General features: G+C 36.5%; 1 long non-coding RNA gene across 1 annotated transcript; it reads right to left on the bottom strand.

The window, feature by feature from the left end:
* Positions 1-2,486: 2,486 nt before the first annotated feature.
* Positions 2,487-22,342, bottom strand: LOC103097658 (uncharacterized). The gene is made up of 3 exons (XR_008911379.1): positions 22,156-22,342; positions 21,501-21,566; positions 2,487-2,764 (listed from the first exon to the last, which is right to left on the bottom strand). It is a non-coding gene; the product is annotated as an uncharacterized LOC103097658 (long non-coding RNA).
* Positions 22,343-25,866: the final 3,524 nt, after the last annotated feature.

Genomic DNA, 25,866 nt, shown 5'->3' with positions numbered 1-25,866 from the left:
CTTCTGCCTTGGAACTAATACATAGTGTTGATTCTAAGATGGAAGGTAAGGATTAAAAAAAACAATTAAAGTTATCAAAAAATGGAATGGACTATTGGCAGGTCTTCAAGCTAAAAGCTGAATGACCTCTTGGTAATTTTGTTGTAGAATACATTCTTCATGCACCAGTTGGAGTATGTATCCTCTGACATTCCTTCCAACTGAGATTTTCTGATTCTGTAATGATTTCCCAAATATTTTTTCACTGACACTTTTAGCACTGAATTAAATTCTATGAACCCTTCTGAATTTTAGATGATGATAATTGATTCTTCCTATAGGTATTCCCTGAAAAGTAAAGTAAGGCAAAAAACATCACCTTCCTATGAAAATCTATGTAATAAATGCTGAGAGAACTCATACAATACAAGTCCTGGTACCTCCACATTTTGAAAAAGAATGGAATATGCTTATTTTTGAAACAGGAATAAGATAGCAATCTCCTCACCTGCCAGATGTGGTCTAAGAATTAAGTAATGGCTATGAAGATCTTAAAAAGATCTTAAAAAGCTTTAGCTGGATGACAGGAGCAAGGTTAAATATAATGTATTACTTAATGAAAGTTCTATACTTTGAACTTGACTCATGTATTATGCATATCAAAGCATCATCAAAGCTGCCCATCTCCTTTTTGACATACAGGTATGCTTGAGATGTGGAAGAAGAACTACAGCTATGCAGAAGGGAGGAGATCTGAACCATTCATTTTTGCATGGGGACTAAGGACAGCAGTCATAAATCACACACTAGCACAGTACACAGAGCTCCAAAAATAGGACAGAGGAAACTTAATCTAAAGGAGTAGATAGTATTGAGCAATTGCAATTTTAGTTTCCTTTATACAGTCAAGACCTTTGTGGATAAGATCAAGATTTCTTCCCACTCAATAATATTTGATCCTTCTTTAATGAAAAAGTGGTTTTAGCTGGTTATGACTAGCTATGATGTCAGTCTCTAGGAATGAATCTCAGAACCAGTCACTTTAGAAACTATTCACTGGTTGTTGTTTGTTTGTGTATTTATGAATTTTAAAAAAAATTTTGATTTGGTGTCCTTCCCCCAAGGAAAAGTGAATCTTGTAAAGAACTTCTTCCCAATGGTTCTGCCTTTGCTGGAGACTGGAGGAGTATCTAGTGGCTAATGCCGTTGTGAAAATCAGAACACCAGATTCACAAGCTTATGTCTCAGTCTCTTATGTCTCAATCCATGGAAGACAAATATCAAACAGGGTGAGTCCAGAGATCTTAACTGACATCCACATCCACTTGAAGGGATCTGACCTAGGTCTGAAGTTCTGAAAATATCTCTTAAATTGAGCTTTCCTAAAGAAGCCTTTAGATTCCAGATTGACCAGTCTAGGTCCAGTGATATATTTTGCCCTAGGAGAAACCATTGGAGCTTAAGACATAACCCAGGTCCTCCCTGACACAATCCACTGAGCTGATCAGAGCCCTAAAGAAAGAACCCAGAGCTACCTTGAACACCATGGAGTTTTCCTGAGGGCTACTTCAAGGCTGTAATTATGAATTTCTGCACCTGAAAAAAGTAGCAGGAAAAATCACCTTAGGTATTCTGGGGTGGGAGTCAGACAAAGATTCTAGGGCACTGGCACTAACTGTGTGGGAGGGACTCAACTATATATAATATCTTTATAGCTTCCAATTTTAACTAATTATTATTCCTAACTAACAGTGACTCAGGAGGATGTCCACTCCAAGCATGTGAAGACTTCCCCCAGCAGAATGGGAGGATGAGAACAGTTTGTTCCAAAGAACATGAAGGCAGTTATAGCAGGCTCTGTGGAGTGCTTCGAGCTTGATCAGATATCAAAGACATCCATGCCACTGATATTGGACTTCAATAACTCTGGAAGAGAGAGTGAGGCTGATAACTTTGTGCAACTCGACCTTTAATCTAATTCACTTGCAAGTCAAGACATCACACTTTAATGGCCCTGACCTTCTTCAAAACAAAGGATAAATGATAGTGTTGATAACTTGGAGTTAGGCAATACAAAGCTAGTTTAGGGGACCTATAATGATAGCTACAGAGAGTAGAGCAAACAGATATAACTTTTTCCCCCTTACCTTTTGTCTTAGTACTAATTCTAAGACAGAAAAGTGGCAAGGCCTAGGCAATTAAGGTAAAGTGACTTGTCCAGGGTCATATAGCTAGAACACGTCTGAAGCCACTTTAAAACTAAGGTCTCCCCAATTCCAGACCTGGCATCCTATCCACTGTTCTACCTAGCTGTCCCCAAATGGACATAACTTATACTCTTTTGCAATTACCTGCCTTTCATATCAATTGCCACCATCTCTGACAGTTCAATCCTAGATGGTCATTCTTCTACATCTTCCTGATTAATCATTCAGTCAATCAATCAACAAGCACTTTCTATACTCCAGTTACTGTGCCAGGTGCAAGGAATACAAAGGCAAAGCTGAAACAGTTCAAGAAATGTAAAGTATAGCCGGAAAAGACAGCATGTACATACATAAGTATATGCAGAGTAGTTTACACTATTGTATACTTGAAGGGATCTGACCCTAGGTCTGAAATCCTAAGAATATTTCTTTTCTTCTTGAAAGTTGCTTCACTCCATTCCTTGTTGGTTCTTTAACTCCTATATTCACTTTGTGGAATTATTTTAAGATTGGCTGGAGAGTATTCTCATGGTGGTTTTCAGCATCCCTGCTTCTACTCTGTCATCTTGGTTCTGGACCTGGAAAAACAAGAATATTTCTTAAATTGATCTTTCTTTTTTTTATTTGAAATTTTTTATTTAATTAATTGATTTAGAATATTTTTCCATGGTTACATGGTTCATGTTCTTTCCCTCCCCTAACCCCACCTCCCTCCCATAGCCAATGAACAGTTCCACTGGGGTTTACATGTGTCATTGATCAAGATTGATTTTCATATTATTAATATTTGCACTAGAGTGATCATTTAGAGCCTATGTCCTCAATCATATCCCCATCAACCCATGTTATCAAGCAGTTGTTTTTCTTCTGTGTTTCTGCTCCCATAGTTCTTTCTCTGGATGTGGATAGTGTTCTTTCTCATAAGTCCCTCAGAATTGTCCTGGATTATTGCATTGTTGCTAGTAGAGAAGTTTATTACGTTCAATTTGCCACAGTATATCCATCTCTGTGTATAAGGTTCTCCTGGTTCTACTCCTTTCTGCATCAGTTCCTGGAGGTCATTCAAGTTCACATGATATTCCTCCAGTTCATTATTCCTTTGAGCACAATAGTATTCCATCACCAATAGATACCATAGTTTGTTTAGCCATTCCCCAATTGAAGGACATCCATTCATTTTCCTAAATTGAGCTTTCTTAAAGAAGCCTATAGATTCCAGATTGGCTAGTCTAGGTCCATTGATATGTTTTGCTCTAGGAGAACCTAATGGAGTTTTGAGATACATTGATCCCTCACCTATCATAAGAGTTACAATCCAGAGACCCTTGCAGTAGATGAAAATCTGCAAAGTAGCAGCATTATATCTATTTTATTATTTATATTTATTTTAAGGCTTTATAAACCCTTCCCACTCTCTTATAAACCTTTTCCATACTCTTATTAACCTTTTCTACAAGCTTATAAACACTGAGCCAATCAGTATCTAGGATACAGAACACAACGCTGTGGTTGGTCACCTTTCAGCCAATAGTGTACTGTGTACAATCAGACATACTCAAGTGGTAGTGTACAGCATTTCCATTGTGTACAGTATAGTATTCATCTGCAAAATCCCTCGATATAGCAAAAACTGATATAGAATTAGTTTTTTTTAAACCCATGATACAGTGAAGCTGCAGTAAGTTAACAGTGATATAGTGAGGGATAGCTGTATATACATATGGGGGTGGGGTGTGCAGGAAAGTAGGAGCACCTGAGAGAATCACATAGAAAGTGGCACCTGAGTTGAGCCTTTTAAGAAAGTAGGAATTCAAAGAAGTGGAGGTGATGAGAGAATGCATTCCTAAGGCATGAAAGATAAATGGCACAAAGGCACAGAACATAGATGGAAAGGAGAGATGGGGTGCTGTGTAGGAGAGACAGTAAGAAGACCAGCTTGGTTTGGACTATAGGGCGTGAGAGGAGGAGTAAGTGGTCTATAAACCTTCCAACAATCTGGGTTATAATCCTGAATTCATCCTGAGTTGTCTGCATAAAATTTCTAAAACAGAGGCAGATCTTCAGGTCCCGACTTCTAGAGCCACTTGAGGTCCAGGAACAGAACCCAAGACGGTTGGTTCACTTATTAGAAAGTTTCCATGCTACTTTGTCTTGGGTCATAGCCCCATCTCTTGCCAACCACAGGCAGAATATTGCAGTGACTATGACAAGCAGTTACTCTAAACAGAGAAGGAGATTGAAGGTGGGGGAGTGCATGGAATGAGGCTGACATTTTGATGTATTGCTAACAAACGGCAGGGTTGTGGTCTGTACTGTCCTGGAGAAAGACTGAGCCCAACTGAGCTATGTGCCAGGCTATAAACAGCTCTGTAGATATGAGTGCCTGAAGGTAATGCTTTCACATTCTTAGGATGAAACTGACAGTGTTATGTCAGACATGGCATTTTAAGACTGTTTTTCTTTAAAGGACTTTAAAATGGTGCAAAATGGTGACAAGGAAAGGCCTCTGTAACTTAGCTAGCTAAATGGCAATGCTATTATTGCCCTTTCCTTCCCAGCAGTGCTAGGAAGCATTTTACCAAAATTCAGATTTTGACTTTCTGATATAAACCCTCTGTTGCGTTAAATGACTTCCTATAGCTTTAGAGGGCATACCCAAGAAAAATAATTTCACATCCAGTACACCTGGGAGAGCTATTTATATTGACAATGATTGAAGGCAAAGTTTCTCTAATCTTAATTGAATTTAAAGAAACTTATATTTTACTGGAGGATTAAAACATGCATATAAACAAGTAAATACAAATCATATACAAAGTGCTTTCAAGAGAGAAAGGGATTATTAATAACCGTGGAAATTAGAAATAAGGAAGAAATCCATTTTGGACATGGGGTACCATTTTTGCAAAGGTCTAGAGACAGACATGAAATGTCTTGTACAGAAACAACTAGCAGATCAATTTAACCAGAATAGAATGTTCTGGAAGAGAAGTAATGTAAAATGAGACAAGAAAGGCAGATGGGATCCCTGTTGTAGAAGATCTTTGCCAAGTATAAATGCTAGAGAATGTATAGACTAGAAAAAATCTAATACTATTTCTTCAAAAAAACAACTCACAACAAATACCCTACACCTAAAGGAGGCTAGTAACATCATCTTCCTGTATGGAGTGGGGGAGAGGGAAAAGAGAAGGGAATAAACATTTATTAAATGCCTACTAAGTGCCAAGCACTGGGCTATTCACTTTATGAATATTATTTTATTTAATTCTTGCTCTGGAAGGTAGGTGCTATTATAATCTCCATTTTATAACTGAGGAAACTGATACAGACATTAAACAATTTACTTAGCCTCACACAGCTAGTAAATGTTTTTGAGGCTTTATATGAACTCAAGTCTTCCTGACCCTAGGTCTAGCATTCTATCCACTCTAGTGCCTAGCTACTCTCTAACAAGGAAACATTTTATTCTTTAAGTTAAATTGGCCTGCTAGTTGTTTCTGTACAAGTCAGTCCAGAATCATTGATGTTTCCAATGGCAAAACAAGTCAGGATGACTTTTGATGGCCCAGGATGCAGACCTGGGTTTCTTCAATGTCTGAACAAGCTCTAAGTGCTCTGTAATACCTGCTCCAGCTGCTTCGTGACTATTGGAACAGATTATTCTCATTTTCCCATTCTGAAAGGGGAAGTCTTCACATGCTATGAGTTTGAATCAGCTAATGGGTTTGAGGCTTGTTAGTTATCCTCAATCTGGTTTAGTCCATCTGCAAGAATGATTTTTACCAAGGTATGGCTCTTCATTCTACAGCTTCTTGGAGTCACAAGTAAGAATTAGGTGAAATGTTGGCACCTAAGATGGATGAACAGTCCTGAAAAAGACTTGGTAAATCCTCAAACCAAAGGTACTAGTCCTCCTAGAACACTTCAAATATTCTGGTAGATACACCAATGCATTGTTGGTGGAGCTAAAATTTGGTCTAACCATTCTAAAAAGCATTCTGCGATTGTGGCTTTCAAAAGTTACTAATGTATCTATGTCTTTTGGCTCAAAGATCCCATTGCTTAACATATATTTACACACACACACACACACACACACACACACACATCCAGGAAGTTTAAGATGGAAAGAAAAGTTCTATATATACCAAGAAATTCACAATAATAATTTGTTTGTGGTACCAAAGAACTAGAAATAAGATTAAGTGCTATCATTGGAGAATAAACAATTGTGATATATAAATATGATAGAATATTGTTATACATAAATGACAAACATGAAGGACTCAGAGGAGTCTAACATGAATTGATACAGAATGAAGTAAACCAAACCGGGAAAACGATAGATGTGAGGACAACAGTATGAATGAAAAGGAGGAAAATGTAACTGAATACTGCTCAATTATAATGACCAAGAAGCTTTTCCCTGGAGAAGTTGCTAAAATATAACTCTTTTCTTTGCAAAGGTGGGAGACTATGGGTGTGCAATATTGCCTTTACTATGAAACTTGATTGATGTGTTACTTGCTTCTACTGAGCTGATTTTTTCCTCCACTTTTTATTCATTTTTACAAGGGATGATGCACCAGGTAGAGACAGAGGAGGGAGGGATGTACTTGGAAATAAAGGCAATATAAGAACAAAATAGATTAATAGTTTTTACAGTTTCAGATAGTTCATGTCATCTCAAGCAGCAAAAAGCTTCAGAAAAGTCAAGCATTGAATTAAATTTCATGTTAAAACTAGCAAGTAGATTCTAGCTAAAATCTAAAGGGAGGAGGATTGAATGGGATCGTGATATGCTTCTTTAGTTTTTAAGTATAGTGTGGAAAGCTGACTCTTCTTGCCTGAGAAAGGAAAAGGTTAAATATTGGCTTTTAATTTTAATGTGTAGAGATGTCCTATATAACTGCTGTCTCCTCTTTTGGCCTTTGGAAAAGGGAACAAAGAAGTAAAAGGAATTGATCCAAATATTCCTACCTGTTGAAGAGTGTCAACTATGCAAACTAATGGTATGATGGATGGAGTGCCAGGCCTAGAGGCAAGAAGACCTTAGTTCAACTCTGGCCTTAGATACTTCCTCCACACCACCCCATAACAAGTAACTTAACTACTTTGTGTCTTATCTACAAAATGGGAATAATAGTAGCACTTATCTCCCAGGGTTGTTGTGGAGATAAAATGTGACAATATTTAGAAAGTGCTATGTAAATCTTAAAGCACTGTAAAACTGTTAGCTATTGTTCTTGGTGTTGTGCTTGATGAAGATGACATCAGAACTCTTATCAGAACAATAACTAATCAGGACTCCATTAAGCTGATGCCAAAGCATGCCTCCCTACCCTTCTCTTGGTGGAGAGGGGATAGATTACAAGGTGAAGAATTAAGCACATATACGTCAAGTAGTGGTATTGAATTGATTTCTTCCCTGTTGTGAAGATGAGGCCAGAGGGAATCAATGGGAAGTGTCAGAAATGTTAAAAAAAAAATAAATATATCAATAAAACCTTTCTAAAAAGAAACGAGATGCAAACTAAACTCTTCCCTCTAATTAGTCTCAGCAGCCTAAACAGGATGAAATAAATAGACCATCTGCAGCTGAAGTGGAGAAAATGAAGAAAGTATCCTTGAATCTTAGACCTTTTAAGCTGGGAAGAAGCATGGAGTTCACCTCCATCATTTTATAGATGACAAATCAGGGGCTGAGAGAGATAAAGTGATTTGCCAAGACACAGAAAGTTTAAATGGTTCATTATTCGAAGTACAGGCCCATTTTGATCATTATTCAGAGAATTTTTCCATGTTTTTCTGGTCATCCTCCTGTTTTAAAAGTATTTCTAATCTTAGCCTCTTAAAAATGTTTATTGTGCTTAAGTAATGCAATTTTTTTTTCTTGATGACTATGTGACTCCAGTTAAGTCACTTAACCTCTGTCTGACTCCATTTCTCCAACTGAAAAATGGGGATAATAATAGCACCTACCTCCCAGATTTATTATTAGGATCAAATGAAATATTTGTCAAATGCTTTGCAAATGTTAAAGCACTAGATAAATGCCATTTATTGTTATTATTATTATTGTAATTAATAAGGAAGGACTTCTGGCTCCTGTATTATTGCCAAACCACTTTGTCTGGAGCTAGCCAGAGTAGAGAGAAGAGAGAGAGAGGTCATTTTACAAAAGGAGCTTCTCAATCTATCTCTGCTTCGATTTGTTTTTGTTGTTGTTATGGGGGGGGGGGGGTCGCGGTAGAAAAGGGAGAACAAAGATGACATAATATGACCATTTAGAGCTGCCATCCCTAAGAAATCAGAAAGTGATCTGAATCATGTCAAGAAAGACCCTTACTTTGGTCAGAAATGGAAGATGCTTCCAGATAATCATTTGATCAGGAGAAAGAAGCTTCCATATGTGCGGGCTTTTGTTGGGAATTAATTCTGATCCTTACATTTGGGTGTACAGTTAATAATTACTGCTTTCTTTTTTAAACACTACTCTGGTGGAGCTGGAATGTCACCAGCAGAGGAGGCAGGACCGAGATGAAAACCCAAATGTATAAATAGCCCCTGTAAGAGCACAACAAAGGCCTGGTTGTGAGCTGCACTGCAGAGCAAGGGCTTCCAGTGCTCCCCACTGTGCTGTGGGGAGCATGAACAACATATATGCTCCCAATGCACATGCACCTCCTATTCTTCTTGCCTCCTTCAACAATCTGCACAAAAGGGGCAGTGGAAGATAATTCAAATAGAAATGAAACAAGCCTCCGACATCCCTGTTCTAGCATGGCAGAGGCAGAACTGGTTTATTCAGAGCCCACCTTACACTTGGGTGGAATATCAAAGTGATTCCACTGACAAGGTTTCAAATGATCTGCCCTGATCCAAACTGTCACACCACAGACCTGAATTTCCCAGCATTAGAGCCATTTATAGAAAAGAGAATGAAGGCAGAGGCACTATTTCCAGGGAGTCATAGCTAAAAAGATGGGTGCTCATTTTATCCAATCATAGTGATGCCCTGCTCTCCCCCATCCTTCTGCAAATCATCTACCTACTACAAGGATGTTATTTTGCCTTCCTCGGTGACTTCAGCATCTGTTTTATGGTCTGCCTCTTCTAATTACTATTGCCATAATAATCATGATATGTAATAATAATGGCATAGCATTTGCTCTTCTAATAAAGAGCTGGGGATGAGCATGACCTAGAAGCATGCCTGTGGCTATGCAGATGACAGAGAAAACTGAGATAGTGCGTTTTAAAAGAGTCTCATTTTGAATCCATTAAGCAATAAATAAAAACTCCTTGGTATCTCATATGAACCGGGCATTGAGTTAGGCACTGGAAATACAAAGACAAAAATGAACAATTGCTGATCCTCTAGAAGCTTCCATTCTATGGAATGTGAAGGCAGAAACTGGCAGTAAGCTATGGGCAACCTAGGTTTCACCCTGCTCTTTCTGACTTTGTGGGACTGTGATGTCTAGGCATCTTGAGTCTCATGAGGAAAACACACTCAGAGTTGTCTGGTATTAAAGGGTCAAAGATGAATTAAGTGTATGCATCATAATACAAAATGAATACACAATCTGGACTCTGGAAGGGGAAATGCACCCACATGAAAAAATTTCCAACATCTAGTGCTACCCTATTTCTTTCAATATATTTTAACCAGAGAAGAGAATTCCCCTTTCTCTAAGGCACTATAACTCCTGCATCTCATCAGCTGAAAAGCTAGCCCATCTTGATGGGCTAAATAAAAGTTCTTGCCTCTTCTGACTAAGAGTGATGAAACTGAATTTCAGGTTCTTTGGGGCTTTGATCTAGGGATTGGAAGGGCAATAGTCTAACAATGTATGAAAGGAATACTTGGAATTAGGTAGTACATATAGTATGTATATGTTAGAGTGCACAGTAGATAGAGCAATGGGACTGGAAGACATGAGTTCAAATTTGGACCCAAACATCTACTATCTATGTAACAATGGGCAAGTCACTTACCTTCTGTTTTCCTCAGTTTCCTCAATTGCAAAATAAGGATAATAACAACACCTGCCTCTCAGGGTTGTTATGAGAATCAAATGAAATAATATTTATAAAGTGCTTAGCACAATAACTAGCAAAAAATAAATGCCTTTTTCCTCTCTGTTCCCTTTGAACTATGTTTTGTTTACCTTCTTAAGTAAATGTTTTCCTAGGCAATTATTTGGGGTAGTTGATTGAGTATTGAATCTGGAATAAGGAAGACCTGACTTACTAGCTGTGTAATCCTGGGTAAGTCATCTAACATCTGTCTACTTCAATTTCCTTGTCTATGAAATGGGGATATAATAGTACCTACCTCCCAGGGTTGTTGTAGGATCAAATGAGTTATTTGTAAAACATATTGCAAATCTTAACACTATATAAATTCTAGTTAGTATTATTATTCTAAAATATTAACAATGATTTAGAGAGCACTTTAGGGGTGGGAGAAGCTAGTAAATTGGGGCATAGGAGACAAGAGATATGTTTGGAAGATGCAGACATATCTCAATGACTATAATACATCCATGAAGAGGATGAGCCAAGGGGAATCAGTCTGTCAAACGCTTGGCAGATATCCTCATATGACCTATGATGTTGAATGGCAAGGGCATTACAATAATACCAGTAAAACACCTCTAGCCTCAGCACAACTCAGCTAAGTACTACTCAATAAGTGGCTTCCCAACTAAGACAAATCACCTTTTGCTTCTTCTCTGGACTTTCCACCAAGAGAAGACTAGAGCCAAAGTACTGCCAGTCTTGTTCCAATTCACAGAAACATGGTAGAATCGAGGGATAAATCAACATGAATTGTTTGTCTAGAGTCTTCCAATCACCTACTTTATCAATAGAATTCATTGCTGTCCTAACTGCATCTGTTCCCCCAATTGTTAGCATATTCTAACCCCTTCCCACCCTTTATATTTTCCCCATCACTAGGATACCATACCACCCTCTTCAACCCCAACTCAGCTGTCTACTCCTTCATTCTTATCCTTCACAACCCTATGCCTTCAATGTCTCAGTTTCAGATCTTCCTATCACTTTCACTCTGCCTTGTGGAATGCTTGCTTCATAATTTTAAGTCTTAAATCTTTTCCTATTCTACTCACTTCATAGTTTAGCATTCAGTGAGAAGTTGCTCCCTCCTTGAATTACAGTAAGAAAAGGATGCATTTAATAGTTCTATTTTTCTGCATTTGTGAGTTTTTTTATGCCCCAATATATGGTCAATTGTTGTAAAGGTGCCACACACAGTTGAGAATAGGTTTACTCCTTTCTATTTCCTTTCAGTATTTTCCAGAGCTTCTCATATCTGATTTTCATCAAATTGTATTCCTCTCATTAACTTCTTTCTTATTTATTTGTTAGATTGAATGTTCTGAGAGAATAAAATTAAGGTTCCTCCACTAGAATGGTTTTGCTGTTTCCTCCTATTACTGATTTAACTTTTCCTTCAAAAATATATACTATGCCATTTGGTGTATATATGGTGTGAATTAATACTAATTTATTATCTGTTTCCTTTATTAAAATGTGCTTCTCTGGTTATTTTTTTAATTAGGTCTATTTTTTTTTTGCTTGGTCTGAGGTCAGGATTTCTACTCCTCGTTTTTAACCTCAGTTCATAAAACATTCTGCTCCAGCCCCTTATTTTAACTTTGTGAGGGTCTTTCTGCTTCAAGTGTTTCTCTTGTAAATAATATACTGTTGGATTCCAGTTTCTAATCCATTCTGCCCTCCTCATCTATTTTTTTGGATGTGTTTATCCCAGTCACATTCACAGTTATGATTACAAACCTGGCCTAATGACAATGTTTCTATCACTACCCTTCTTCTATTGATCACACCTTGCCAAATACAAAGCCTGGATTAGTCTCAGCATCCACTTTCATTATTTCTACTTACATACTGTTCAGTAGAACTGGAAGAAATCATGAAGCCATACTGACTGGGTCCACTATATAATTATTTTAGCTAATCTCATCTAGGTTCTCTAATTAAAGCAAGACAATTCTACTATTACTCCTTAAGTGATTCCCTGTACACTTAACCAGAAGTTACTTCAAACCCTTTCCTCTCTCTTTAAGTCTCCCATGCCACTATCTAACTTGAGCATTTCTGCTGAAGTCCTTGGTTCCTACCTCACTAATGAAATAAAGGGCATTTGTTGTTTCCTACTCTTTCTTCCTCATTTCATGCCTCATCTGCCACTGAACTCCAACTATTTCCTCCTCTCCATCAGATGGCTGCCACTGTCACAATTTCCTCTCTCTGTCAATTGGCTTTTTCCTTCATACTGAAAACATGCCCACTTCTCACTATCATTTAAAAAATCCATACTTTGATCATTTCTGCTGATTATCATCCTGTTATTCCTCCTCTTTTTTAGCTAAGTTCTTTGAGAAAGCTATTAATACTTCTCTCAGTTTCTTCTTAACTCTTTGTAGCAGTCCACCCCTAGCTATGGGCAAGGGAAACAGTATGTACAGAGTGGCTTAGAAGAGAGCATGCTCAGTCTTATGCATGGCTGGGAAAGCCTCTGACCCTTGACCCCAGCTTCCCCCAGGTTAGGTGGGAAAACAGGTTTCTTTGTGTTCACCTGGCTAAGAGAAACCACACCTATACCTTGTCATTGACCAATGATAAGCATCCCTATGTATTGTGTATATTTGCATATCAAAGAGATTAAATACAGCGCCACAGCAAGCTCCGCCTCTCTTTCTCTTGGATCTCAGCTCTTACTGATGCCTGTTCTTGCAGGAGCTTGGCCTCTGGCCAAGCTCCATCTTTGATTCCTTTCCTTATTTACCTCTCTCACCTGGGACCTGGCCTTTGGCCAGGCACTTTCTTCTCTCTATCGTGTCTCTGACCTGTGTGGTATTAAATTTGGATCTTTGGACGGGTATAAGTCTTCTGAGTAGTCCACTGATTGGAGTTTTTGCTGTGGCTCCTTGATAATTAATTAGGCCTGGATTTCTGACTCATTCCTGCCACCTCATATCTCTAACTTGGTTCTGCCATCCCCCTCACGGCATCCAAAACTTCTATCCTTCCTCTATCTTCCTACCTTGAGGCTTCTCGCTGGATCGGGAAGCCTCACTCTTTGAAATATGATTTCTGACAATCATTCAATTGAAACCATTCTTCAAAATAAGCAATTGTATCCTAATTGCAATATCTGGAAGTCTTTTCTCAGAAAATTCTTCTTACCCTCTCTGTAGCATAACCTTTGCCTCCTGTATATTTTCTTTTCTCTGGGTCTTATTTTCTGATTCTGCTCTCTCTGTTCTCCATCTGACTGCCTCTTCTCACTGTCTTTTTATGGTTTCTTGTTCATTTCACAATCAATAACCATGGTGGTTCCAAAGCACTTGTTTTGTTAATCTCTAGTATTTGGTAATCCATAAAATCTGCTCCCTTTTCTTTTGCTTGAGAGCTTTTTAAAGTTGCTGGTGAAATTCATATAACCATGCTGACTGGGGCTACTGCAAATTCAGCTGGATCTTCATTGTATTCAAGTCTTGGTGATACTTTGCCATATTCACTAAAATAGCTTTTAAAAGACTTTTTTCCCTTTCTCCAAATTCAACATTTTAGTTATGCTTTTTTCCCTCTCAGCAGATAACCTCCCTCTCCTTTATTAAAATTCAAAATCATTCAACATGATCTCCTTTAGCTTCCCTCCTCCTCCCTCAAAATGTCTTTCTATCTTCACCTGCTCTCTTTTCCTTGACTCTTGCAAAGACTTTCCCTTTCACCTATATTTTTGATCCAATATGTTCCCATTACCTCTGGGATCTTGCTTCTCCAAGAACTCTCTTTTTTAACTTTTTAGTCTTTTTCATTCTGCTTCCTTTTTTCTCTCTCCGACTTCTCCCCTATTTACAACTACAGTTATTGTCCCTATCCTTAAAAACAAAACAAAACAAAACAAAACAGAAATACCCCAAAGATTTTCCCTTATCCTTGTTGCCATCTTCAAAAAATTATTTTATGTATCTTCCCTTTAACTACAGTTTGTCAAAGAAAAGAAGACACAGTTTTTCAAAGGATACTCAGTTGTATTTACTTCTGAATCCACTTATCAATAAAGTTTCTACCTCAAACACTACACCAAAATTCTTCTTGCAAAGGTTTCCAAAAAACATTTTGATCACCAAATTATATTCCCAGGCCCAATCCTCAACCTTTCTTCAATTCAACACATATTTTGAGCACCTACAGAGTTCAGACTTTCTTATTCTTTCATGTATTGATTTGATCACTGCCAGATTATAAGCAATTCATGAGAATAAAGACTAAGTTTGAATTTTCTTCCTTAGCATACTGTTAAACTAGCAAGCTATCAATAGTTATTAGCTGATTGACTGAAATCTTATTTCTTCTTCATTTCTTTAGGTCATTTCCACCCATTTAAATTCCTTAAGACATTTAAAAAGGCATCATCTTTAAACTTTCAAGGATACAAAGGATTTCAAAGATTATCTACTCCAAACCCCTCATTTTAAATATAAGGTTACCCAGCTTCAGAGAGTTTAATTAACTTTTTCTTCATCAAAGTTGTGATGGGTCTGGAGTACGGGTGTACCTGGGAAGATGTGAGTTAATCTACCATACTTCCACAACACTAGTCCAAATTGTTGTAAGCAAGGAAGTTATGATATATATCTGAGACAGTATAAGTTACCTGTATTTATCCCAGCTGTGGATCCTTTAGGCAAGAAGGGTATAAAAGAAGTTTTGGAAATCTGATGGGAAGCTCCTGAGATTCTACAGACCAATTTTAATTTTCTCAACCACAACTTGTATCTGTTTTTCTCTTCCTGAACAGCTTTTAACCATATTGAGAACTAATCCTACCAGGGAGTATTAGAATATAGGGGATTTGGCAGGGAAGGTGGGGCAGGTAAAATGACTTTTTGTTTGAACCCTTGGGCTCTGTACGATCCATTACATCCAAGAATCTCTATCTGGACAACAGGATTCATAAGTGGCAGAACTGAGACTTGAACCAAGATCTTTTGACTCATAGTCTAAGTATTCTTTCCATCGTAACATACTGCATGATTTTGCTAACAAATGTACCTGAAATTTTCCTCTTTTATGAACTCTTTCTCCTCCAAATAGGATGTTGGTAGTAGAAGGGGAAATTCCAGAAGGATGATTTTAATACTTCGAGGATCTGTGACCTCACTTTTCAGAGACAATTGCTCCCTCTGTGAATGCAGATTGCAACCTCTCCACACTTTACTAAAGAGTTTAGTGAGCTTCAATGGGCCCAGACACACACAATCCATCAACTAAAGGCTACTACTAAATGTTACCCTTCTGACTCAATAGTTGATGAACTTAGCTCGGATGGTCCTTGGATTCAGGCAGATAGTCTGGGCTCCAAATATAGGCTTCCAGTTATTGATAGGACCAGCCAGGAATAGCATTCCATTGGCATAGCCTTCAAAAATCTAGGGTCACTTCAATGGCCCATTGATATACTAAATTAGGGCTTTGGAAGATAACTGTATGATTTTTAAAGTAAAATAATAATTTGAGGTGCAGTGCATCTAGGTGGACCAGTGGACAGAGCGTTGGGCCTGGAGTCGAGAAGAGCTGAGTTTAAATCCTGCCTCTGATATTTACTATATGTGTGATCCTAAACAAGTCAGGAAACCTGTTTGACTCCGTTTCCTCAAATGTAAAAAGAGGATAATCATAGCATTTATCTCCCAAGATTATTGAGAGCCTAGATAAGATAATAGGTATAAACCACTTAGCACAGTCCCTGACACATAGTAAGCATTATATATAAAAGCAGCAGCAGCTGGTAGACTAAAACAACAAAAAACAAATGTTTGAAAGGCTCTGCTAAACTGTACCATGGATACCACTGCTCTTCTCTGGAGGGAAGGGTCAAACACAATTCAGTGTTCATGGTAGCATTACCCTTTACTAAGATTGTTAGCATAAGCAAAGTTACAATATCATAGAATCACAATCATAGAATTTGAATGAGAGGGGATCTGTAAAGTCATCTACTCCCAAACCCATTCTGACCAACATCTGAATTAAATTCCTCTACGGGTGTTCTTAACTTTTTCTGTTTCATGGATACCTTTAGCAGGCTGCTGAAGCCTGTTGATCCTTTTTCAGAATAACAATTTTAAATGCACAAAATAAAAATATGAGATTCCGAAGAACATCAATTATATTGAAATGAAGTTATCAAAATATTCATTGTCCTCCCAGGTTAAGAACCCTGCTTAATCAATACCATTCTTAGCAGTGGTTGTCTAGTCTTTGCTAGAACACTTCAATTCAACTTAATTAAGCAAACATTTCTTTAGTACTTATTAAGATTCAAAATACTGGGCTAGTTGCTACAGATACAAACACCATAAATGGAGTTCCACTCTCTAGTAGCTTACTTGCTGTTGCAAGCTTTAGTATGTACAGAGATTAGTAAGTACAAAGTATTCAGAGAAATACAAAATGATTTTAAAGGAAAGAAGGACTCATGAATTAAGGATCAGAAAATGTTGATGTAGCTTCTTTGCTAGTATTTTTTTCAATATTTTTCCATTAATATATAGTAGAAATTCTGATTTATAGCAACAATTCTTACCTTTTTGCATCATGGACCCTTTCGCAATCTGGTGGAGTCTATGTACCCTTTCTTAGAACAGTATATATGTGTGTGTGTGTCTACACATACACACATGTATGTATATGTATATATGTATGTAGCTATGTGTATATAATGGATACCATATAAGTAGCCCTTGGTTTATAGATTTCTTAATCTCTTCTTAGTTTAGGTATCAGGATTATATTTATTTCCTTAAAGGAATATGGTAGGATATTCCATTTCTTTATTTTTACAAATATTCTATATAATATTAGAATTAATATCACTGACTTTTTAATAGAATTCACTTATAAGTATTTCTGATCTTGATTTTTTTGTTTGGGAATTTTTTCATGACTTTTCAATTTCTTCTGAAATGGAGTTTTTCATGTTCTCTGATTGATTTTGAAATTCTATAGATAGGACCTTCAAATAGGATTCAGATAATTATTAGTTATTAATAATTTCATTAGTGTGACTATCACCTGCACCTCTACCGATACAGTCCTTCTTATAGTATATAAATTTTGTCCATGTTTCCCATAAATCTTTAAGAAAGGAGCTACTTATGCCCAAAGGGCAATAAAAGACTGTCTGCCCTTTGATCCAGCCATAGCACTGCTGGGTTTGTACCCCAAAGAGATAATAAGGAAAAAGACTTATACAAGAATATTCATAGCTGCACTCTTTGTGGTGGCCAAAAATTGGAAAATGAGTGGATGCCCTTCAATTGGGGAATGGCTGAACAAATTGTGGTATTTGTTGGTGATGGAATACTATTGTGCTAAAAGGAATAATAAAGTGGAGGAGTTCCATGGAGACTGGAACAACCTCCAGGAAGTGATGCAGAGCGAAAGGAGCAGAACCAGGAAAACATTGTACACAGAGACTGATACACTGTGGTATGATTGAACATAATGGACTTCTCCATTAGAGTCAATGCAATGTCCCTGAACAATCTGCAGGGATCTAAAAAACACTATTCACAAGCAGAGGATAAACTGTGGGAGTAAAAACACTGATGAAAAGCAACTGCTTGACTACAAGGGTTGAGGGGATATGACTGAGGAGAGACTCTAAATGAACACTCTAATGCAAATACCAACAACATGGAAATGGGTTTGAATCAAGAACACATGTGATACCCAGTAGAATCGCGTGTCGACTATGGGAGAGGTGGTGGGAGGGGGGGAGGAAAAGAAAATGATCTTTGTTTCCAGTGAATAATGTTTGGAAATGACCTAATAAAATGATGTTTAAAAGTAAAAAAAAAAAAATAAGAGAGGAGCTACTCAAAATACATTTCACTTCCCTTTTGTTTTCTGGGTTTTTTTTTTCAGTTCCTCGATGGTTTTGTTGTGCAGGATTGAAGACATATTCATCTATTTGACATGTTTATAGTTGACCTCCTTTACTAGTATCCTCAACAGTACATTTTATGCCACTTTTCACATGCAAGTAGTTATAATATGCTATCTCTATTGAGGTGCTAGATGGCTTAGTGGATAAAGTGCTAGACCTAGAGTCAGGAAAACCTGAATTAAATCTAGCCTCAGATATTTACCATCTATATGACCCTGGGTAAATCACTCAACTTCTTTTTCCTTTAATCCACTGGAGAAGGAAATGACAAACCCCTTTTGTATCTTTGCCAGGAAAACATGGACAATATCTATGGGATCATGAAAAATTTGACACATCTGAAGAAGAACAACAAATAACTTTTTCATTGTCATTCAAGTTATCTATAATATCAACTCTCCTAAGATGATGATGTTCCATGGTTTGTTGCCATACAGCATCACCAAAATATTATTGATATAAGACATGGATTTTTTCCATCAGTAAACAGTTTAGAATCCTTGAAAGCACTGCACAATTTATAACCCAGATTGATTTCTGCCTCCTACTTAATTTTAGATTCAACTTATCCTCTCTATTCAGCTCTGGTCGAAGATACACATACTAATGGACTAATATGATAGACTGCCTATTCATACGCATGTTACAAGATTATGCGACCTCATATCTAGAACTGGTAAGTATCTTTGAGGTTATTTCCATCAAACTCTCTTCACTGAGGAAATGAAGAATCAGAAAGGTTTAGTGCTTGTCCAAGGTTGAAAGATTGAAAGGGAAGAACCTAAATGCTCACCCAAATCTTCTGACTCCAAATTCATAATCTGAGCAATATGCATTTTTCATTCACTTTGTTTTTCTATTAGAGATGGTCAGATTCATACTTAGTACAGTAATAATGTGATCTGCAAGAGATTGTTTGAATAACCTAATCATTGGAAAAGAAACCTCTCATAGGAGATTTTATGTGAAACCAAGTAACACTTAAGAAACATGTATATCCATTTAGCTAGTTATCTGTGTAATAACACCTTCAGTTCCTGTTTTTTTTGTGTGTGTACCCTCTCTAAGGAGAGCCTTCAAAGTTTCAGTTTGCACTAGTGAGTTAAATGTTTCTTTTAAAATCAATAAGCTATAGATCCAGAAGAATTTTATATTATGTATATCTCTTTTAATTATATGACCATACGGTATGGGGTTTTTTTTGTAGAAAATTATTCATGAAAGCCTGCTTGTTCTCTACCCATTTTTTTTAAATCAAGGATGCTCTTGGTGCTGCGTATTGGTCATCATTAAAAAGGCATGAAAGGTATCAAAGTGGGAATATACAATTTCTTTTTGCTAATATCTTCCAAGTTTACATTGTTGTTGTTGTTTTGATTAAAGAATAATCTATGATCTATTCCCTTTTGGAGGATCGTTCTTTCAGATATCTTGAGAATTGATAACTGAATATTTTAAAGTAACAAGCATCTTTGACTATTAACTGAAAGAATTCCAGGCTTATATATCTTAAAACAAAACTAAAAGTAAAATTTTGTGACTACCATATGTATTTTCCCATATATACTTAAAATTTTAAAGATGAAAAAGAATGATCTTTTCTAAAAGTGAAAGTAAATCCTGTCTTACTCTGGAAAGGAAGGTAAAGAAGAACATTTAGAGAATCTATGATCCAGCCTTTTTTTAAAAGGACAAGTTTAGCTTTTGCCAGTTTTTAGAAGCTAACTATGATAGAATAAGGAATGTAGAATGCTAAGGACATGGAAATGGAAGGTGGTTCTTGTTGACTGAATATAAAAATTTACTGTCACTTATTTCATTCGCTGATTTGTATACACTGCTATGTCATGAGAGATTTGTGGCAATCTTATTTTCAAGGATGCACTGGAGCAGAAAATTAAATACCCTGCAAATGCAAGACAGAGAATCCAATGCTACCACCTAGAGTATGTTAGATCCAACTGGTCTGAGTTAGGATGTCTCACTAATTACATCAACTGTTCTGCTTGGATTATTTTGGTTTCAGTTATTTTTTCTCAGTGATTTTTATTTAATCTTTAGTTTTTATTTTGCTTATGGGACTCTAACAATGACATTTCTTTTCCTTTCAGTATCATTTGCGATGACAAATTCCTGATACTCCTCGATGTCTGGCTTGCAGATCTCTTACCTATCTTTCATGTAAGTTTCCCTTTGCCTCTGTGTACTATTGTTCTTGGGGATGGCAGGAACATACATCTGGACCAAGCCCATTTGTTTCTAAATTTTTCTTTATCTTTCAATTATAATTTTATGATGCCTTTTGTTTTTTATATCACAGCCACTTTTTAATATATTTCTATTCACTAAGAGAAATTTGTACAAAAGTAAAATAGATAAGCAAAAACCAACTGACTTAATGATGATATCTAATAGTGTATGCATTATTTTGTGGCCCAAATCCCCCATTTCTTCAAGGAAAGGATAGAGAAACCACAATAGTTTTTCAAGTGCTTTATCCAGGTCAAATTTATTTCTATATGAACCCTGGTTTACTTTTGGTAGAAGGACTTTCTCTAGAAAGTTAACCTGCATAGTAAGGTTCACTCACTAACAATCTCCCATGGAACGAATAGAAAATAAAATGATCCGAATAAGATTCAGCATAATTTCTTGAAGAAATTTAGCAAGTTAAACTTCTGTGAGGTGAATAAAGAGTGTTCATAACACTAAGTGATAGAACATGAAAAATATATTTCTGAGAGAACTGATTTTGACAGGATTCCCCTTTAATCAGTTAAACTGATCTCTATAATAGCCTCACATAATAGCTATAATTACAGTAATCATTCGCAATTTGTAGATGAGGAAACACCAACACCATTGCACCTTAAACAAGGAACATAAGCACTTGCTTTATTTTGCTAATTTATCTCAACACAGTCCCTCTAGACACTCACCATAAAGCTGTAAAAAATTTATGTTTCTGCCATTTAGATTTATCAGTTAAGATATCTGCAAATTAAAACTATTCCTGTTCTCTAGTCCTAGACAAGCTCTCCATACACAACTGCCATGCCTCTCTGTCTTTACCAATCTTAATTCCCAACTCTATTAATTCTGTCTTAGAGGAAAGAGAGATTTATCATCTCTATCCACTAGTATTTTTATATTATATACTTTCATTTTCCATCAGCATTTACATACTATGTATGTCTGTACTTGTTTCAAGTCAATAACATCAGAACCAAGGCAAAAAGAGAATTTAGTAAGATATCATATAATAGGGTAGATGTTTGTTTAAAATTCATATTTACTTAACACGGCCTGGTAGAAACAGGAACAGAGTATTTCTCAAGACACGCCAGAATCAAGTATAGAATCTAGTTTTAAAAGAAAAAGAAAAAAGAATTGAATTGAAGCAGATTTACTACTGGTTAGAAGAAGATATCTTAGGCAGTACAATCTTAAATTTAACATGGGAGATGGTATTTATAAACATTCTAGGAGAAGCCAGAGGAAGGGATGCTTGGTTTTAGGTGAGGGAGTTGAAAAATTCTTTCAGACTGAGTAAGAAAAGTATTAAACAACCATTGTCAAAGCTAGATTTTATTTACTCTTCCTATCTGTGTTGCCTCATAGCTTTAGGAAAGCAGTTATTAAACTAAACCAATGGTTCCCAAAGGGTGTGCCATGAAATTCTGGATGTCATAGTGTTGTCTTTCAGTCATTTTCAGTTTTGTCTGACTTCATTCCCCTTTTGAGGTTTTCTTGGCTAAGACACTGGATGGTTTACCAAATCCTTCTCCAGCTCATTTTACAGATAAAGAAACTGAGGCTAGGTGACTTGCTCAGGGTCATACAAGGTCATACAATGAGTAAGTTTCTGAGGGTGGATTTGAACTCTGGGTATTACATTACTTCACATAAAAGAACATTTATACATGATTTTATTTAATACGTTTTACTTACCTAGATTTTGGTAGACAAAGTGTAGAACTTGTAAAAGTAAATAAAACTTCAAAATGTCAGGCCTCAAATCTGCTAAGAATTCGACAAAATGGTTACTCTTACTGATGGGAAATGGAATATGTCTGCATCTCCTAGAATGTTGCTAACTTAGATGTTTAGAACCCTCACTGAAAATCTCACTGTGTCACAATGGTGAAAAACTGAGAACCATAGCATTAAATAAAATGGCCTGCATACATGCTCCTGGAAGAAGCAGGAACAAGAGATTGAAGATTGATGTTCTCCTACTGCAAACATCAACAACATGGAAATAGGTTCTGATCAAGGACACATGTAATACCCAGTGAAATTGCATGCTGGCTATGGGAAGGGTGGGGGAGGGGAGGGAGGGAAAGAATATTATTCTTGTAACCAAAGAATAATGTTCTAACTTGACTAAATAAAAAAAATAAAGTAAAAAAAAAAACTATAGGCACTCAGAGATATAAATTTTCTACTGAGTACTGCTTTGTTGTATCCCCTTGGATTTGATATGTTATCTCCTCATTTTCATTCCCTTTGATGAGATCCTTAATTGTTTCTATGATTTCATTTTTGACCCACCAGTTTTGAAGAATTGGATTGCTTAGTTTCCAAAAAATTTTAAATTTGCCTTTCCATGGGGAAAAAAAAAGAAGGTTGATATTGTCAAGGAAATAGTATAAGAAGAAGCCTCATATGCTAAACCAACAGGCTGCTGAATCATGACTCATGATAGCCCATATCTCAGTCCTTAGCAGCATCAAACAGCACATTTGTTGAGCTCAGCCCTGTTTCCTTTCCTGATAGCTCCTTCATCAGAGCCAGGTGAACTTCATTGATTAGCTAGTCCTTTCTTTATTCCTCACTACCCTAGGGTTTCTAATGGAAATAAAGATAAAGGACAAGGGACTTCCACATAATCCCATGGTCTTTGTCCCACAATATGTGAAAGTTGGGAAAGTCACAGGGTCTTGAGGTTTGGAGGTCTCATACCATTATATACCTACCTCCCCAAACTCTCCACATATACATGTGAATGACCCAAAGTATCACCTTTGTCTCTTTATACTAATTCTGGGTGAGACCCTCTATTTGGCTTGTTGTTCAGTCATGTCCAATTGTTTGTGACCCTGTTTGGGGATAGGATAGCAAAAGGCTGAGACTTTCTGCCAAATTGTAGTTTGGGAAGTATAAGGATGATATTAGAAATTAAGTCTTGTTATATTAGTTTAGAGTTAAGAAGTAGAAAAGTTGTCTTGAGAAAGAGTTGGAGTTTCAAACAGAGATGAGAAAGAGTGTTAGTTTCAAGTGACAGTTGCTGTGTGTGTGTCAGTTGGTCTCTGGCAGTTGGCAGAGTAAAGCTCTCTCTCTCTCTCTCTCTCTCTCTTTCTCTCTCTCTCTCCTTCTATTTCTCTATCTCTCTATATATTTATCTATCTGAGGCAGAAGGAAAGGAGGAAAAGACCTGAAGGATCTAAGTGTTTTTCTTTTCCAACTTGGGAAACAATGGTTATGTATTGCTTTTTTTAATAAGTTGGTTTATCTTTGAGAAGACCAAAAAAAGACCTGGCCTTTGGTTTGGACTCTGAGTCTGCTAAGGCTCAGAATCCTAACTTGGTTCTTGCTGAGACTCAACTAGCTAGCCTTTGTTGTTTTTATAACTTGGAGATGAAGTTTAAAAATATAAGGATAATAATGTTAGTTTATTTAGAATAGTAAAAATTGGGGTTAGTCAGATCAGGAAGGATCAGTGTAGCCTGTGAAAAGAGAATCAGTTCCTTGCGGAACCAGGAAATTTTATTTGGGTGGAGTTAGAATCTTTTAGAGTGAGAAATCCTTTTTTATCCTTATATTTTCAATAAATATTTTATTTTTTATAACAAGAGATTCTTTAACATCCTTGTGCCTGACCTTGAAGAGAAGTTCAATTATGAGCTTCACTTCATTTATATAAACTAAAGATACTTTGTAAGTACAGCAAGCAGAGTATCTAAATCAGTTTATAACCCATAATCAATCCATTGCTTTATTATTTTTACAGGAGCCAGTACTGACCTACACTGGGTAGATAGCCTCTTGCTATGGGTACCAATGATCCATTCACATTGGGATTTTTTTGGCTTCCTTCATATCTCCAGAATTTAGCACAGTGTCTGGTGTATAGTAAGGGCAAATTCATGTGGTCTTGCCCCTACTCTGTGTGTGATGAGAGCTGCAGGAGGAAAAGGTCAGCCAATACATTCTCTGGCTCCCTACCCACACTTGGTAGTTTTTTCTTCTCCAGATGCAAATATTGCTAGTTAAGGTTCTGTTCATAACTCTTCTTATTATAGAAAGAAAATGTGTATTTAGGATTAGAAACACAAGTTAAGATATTGTTTGCTGAATTGAAAAACAAAACAAAACTAGCAAATTAGCAGTGCCTCTCTGGTACTTAAGACACTTTACATAATTACAGTGATCCTTCACCTATTACAAGAATTACATTCCAGAGACCCAGCAATAGGTGAAAATCCATGAAGAAGTGGCAGAGCAAACAGATCTATGCTACAGTCACTGAGCCAATCAGTGCCCAGGATACAGAACATAGCACTGTGGTTGGTCGCCTTTCATTCCATCAGCCTATAATATATGATCTCACACTGGCAAACTTGAACATGCAGTAGTGGTGTACTACATTTCCATTGTGTACAGTATGGTATTCATCTGCAAAATCCTGTGATACAGTGAAAATTTCATGATACAAAATTATATTAAAAAAATAATAAAACCTGTGATACAGAGAAGCTGCTATAAGTGAACTATGATATAGCGGACAACTGTTTTATATAAGCAACAGGAAATCTAATAAATCTATTAAATGTAGTCTTTATTTTCCATGTAGGCAGACCTTTAGGCTGGAGAAATGCACTATCTATCCCCTGCAGAATTTAGCAGTGTAAGTTTTTATTTTATTCAAAATATGCTTTCATTAACACTAATCAGGATTAAAATCTCAAAGTTATGCTAACTTTCCAAATTCCACGAAAATCTATTTAGACATTTTTTCTTATATTTTCTCCTCTAAGAGAAGCAAATTACTATCATTTATAACATAAGAATATTGGGTCTGAAGAGATTTAACTCCATAGTATAATTCCAATTGGGAAAATAAGGGAAAAGGGAAAACCTGTCCCTTCCTTAGGCCATATAAGATTAGTGAACACAAATTGCTGGGGTGGTGGGGTTGTTACAACAAATACAATTCTCCTGGAAAACCAGTGTTGATCCTATTTAGTCCAAGTAAAATTCAAATAAATGGGATATAATGAGGAAACAATTGATATAATAAAGATTTCTGACAAATTAACAAAGTTTACCCTGGAGTCTTTTATTCTTTCATTTAAAAAAATTATTCTAGTGATGTTTACAACTACATATTCATTCCAGGGCAACATTTAAGTCTCATTTAAAATTTCTTACTGCTTTTAATAAAGTTTTTATTTTACATTCGTTATGAGGATTCTCATTTAGGATTAAAATATGTCCTTGAAGAAATAGCAAATATACTCTGTATATAATACAATTTTCATTAAATACTTATAATTAAGAATTTTAATCCAATGAAGCAGCCTATGAAATACTGAACCATGCTGGATATAATTAAGGGAATTAGGATAACAGGACATAAAGGAAAAATAATTAGAAAGG

The sequence above is a fragment of the Monodelphis domestica genome, chromosome 4 (assembly GCF_027887165.1).
Source record: "Monodelphis domestica isolate mMonDom1 chromosome 4, mMonDom1.pri, whole genome shotgun sequence".
Taxonomy (NCBI): Eukaryota; Metazoa; Chordata; class Mammalia; order Didelphimorphia; family Didelphidae; genus Monodelphis; species Monodelphis domestica.
The sequence above is the reverse complement of the archived record's forward strand: the minus strand, read 5'-3'. Positions and strand labels throughout refer to the sequence as shown.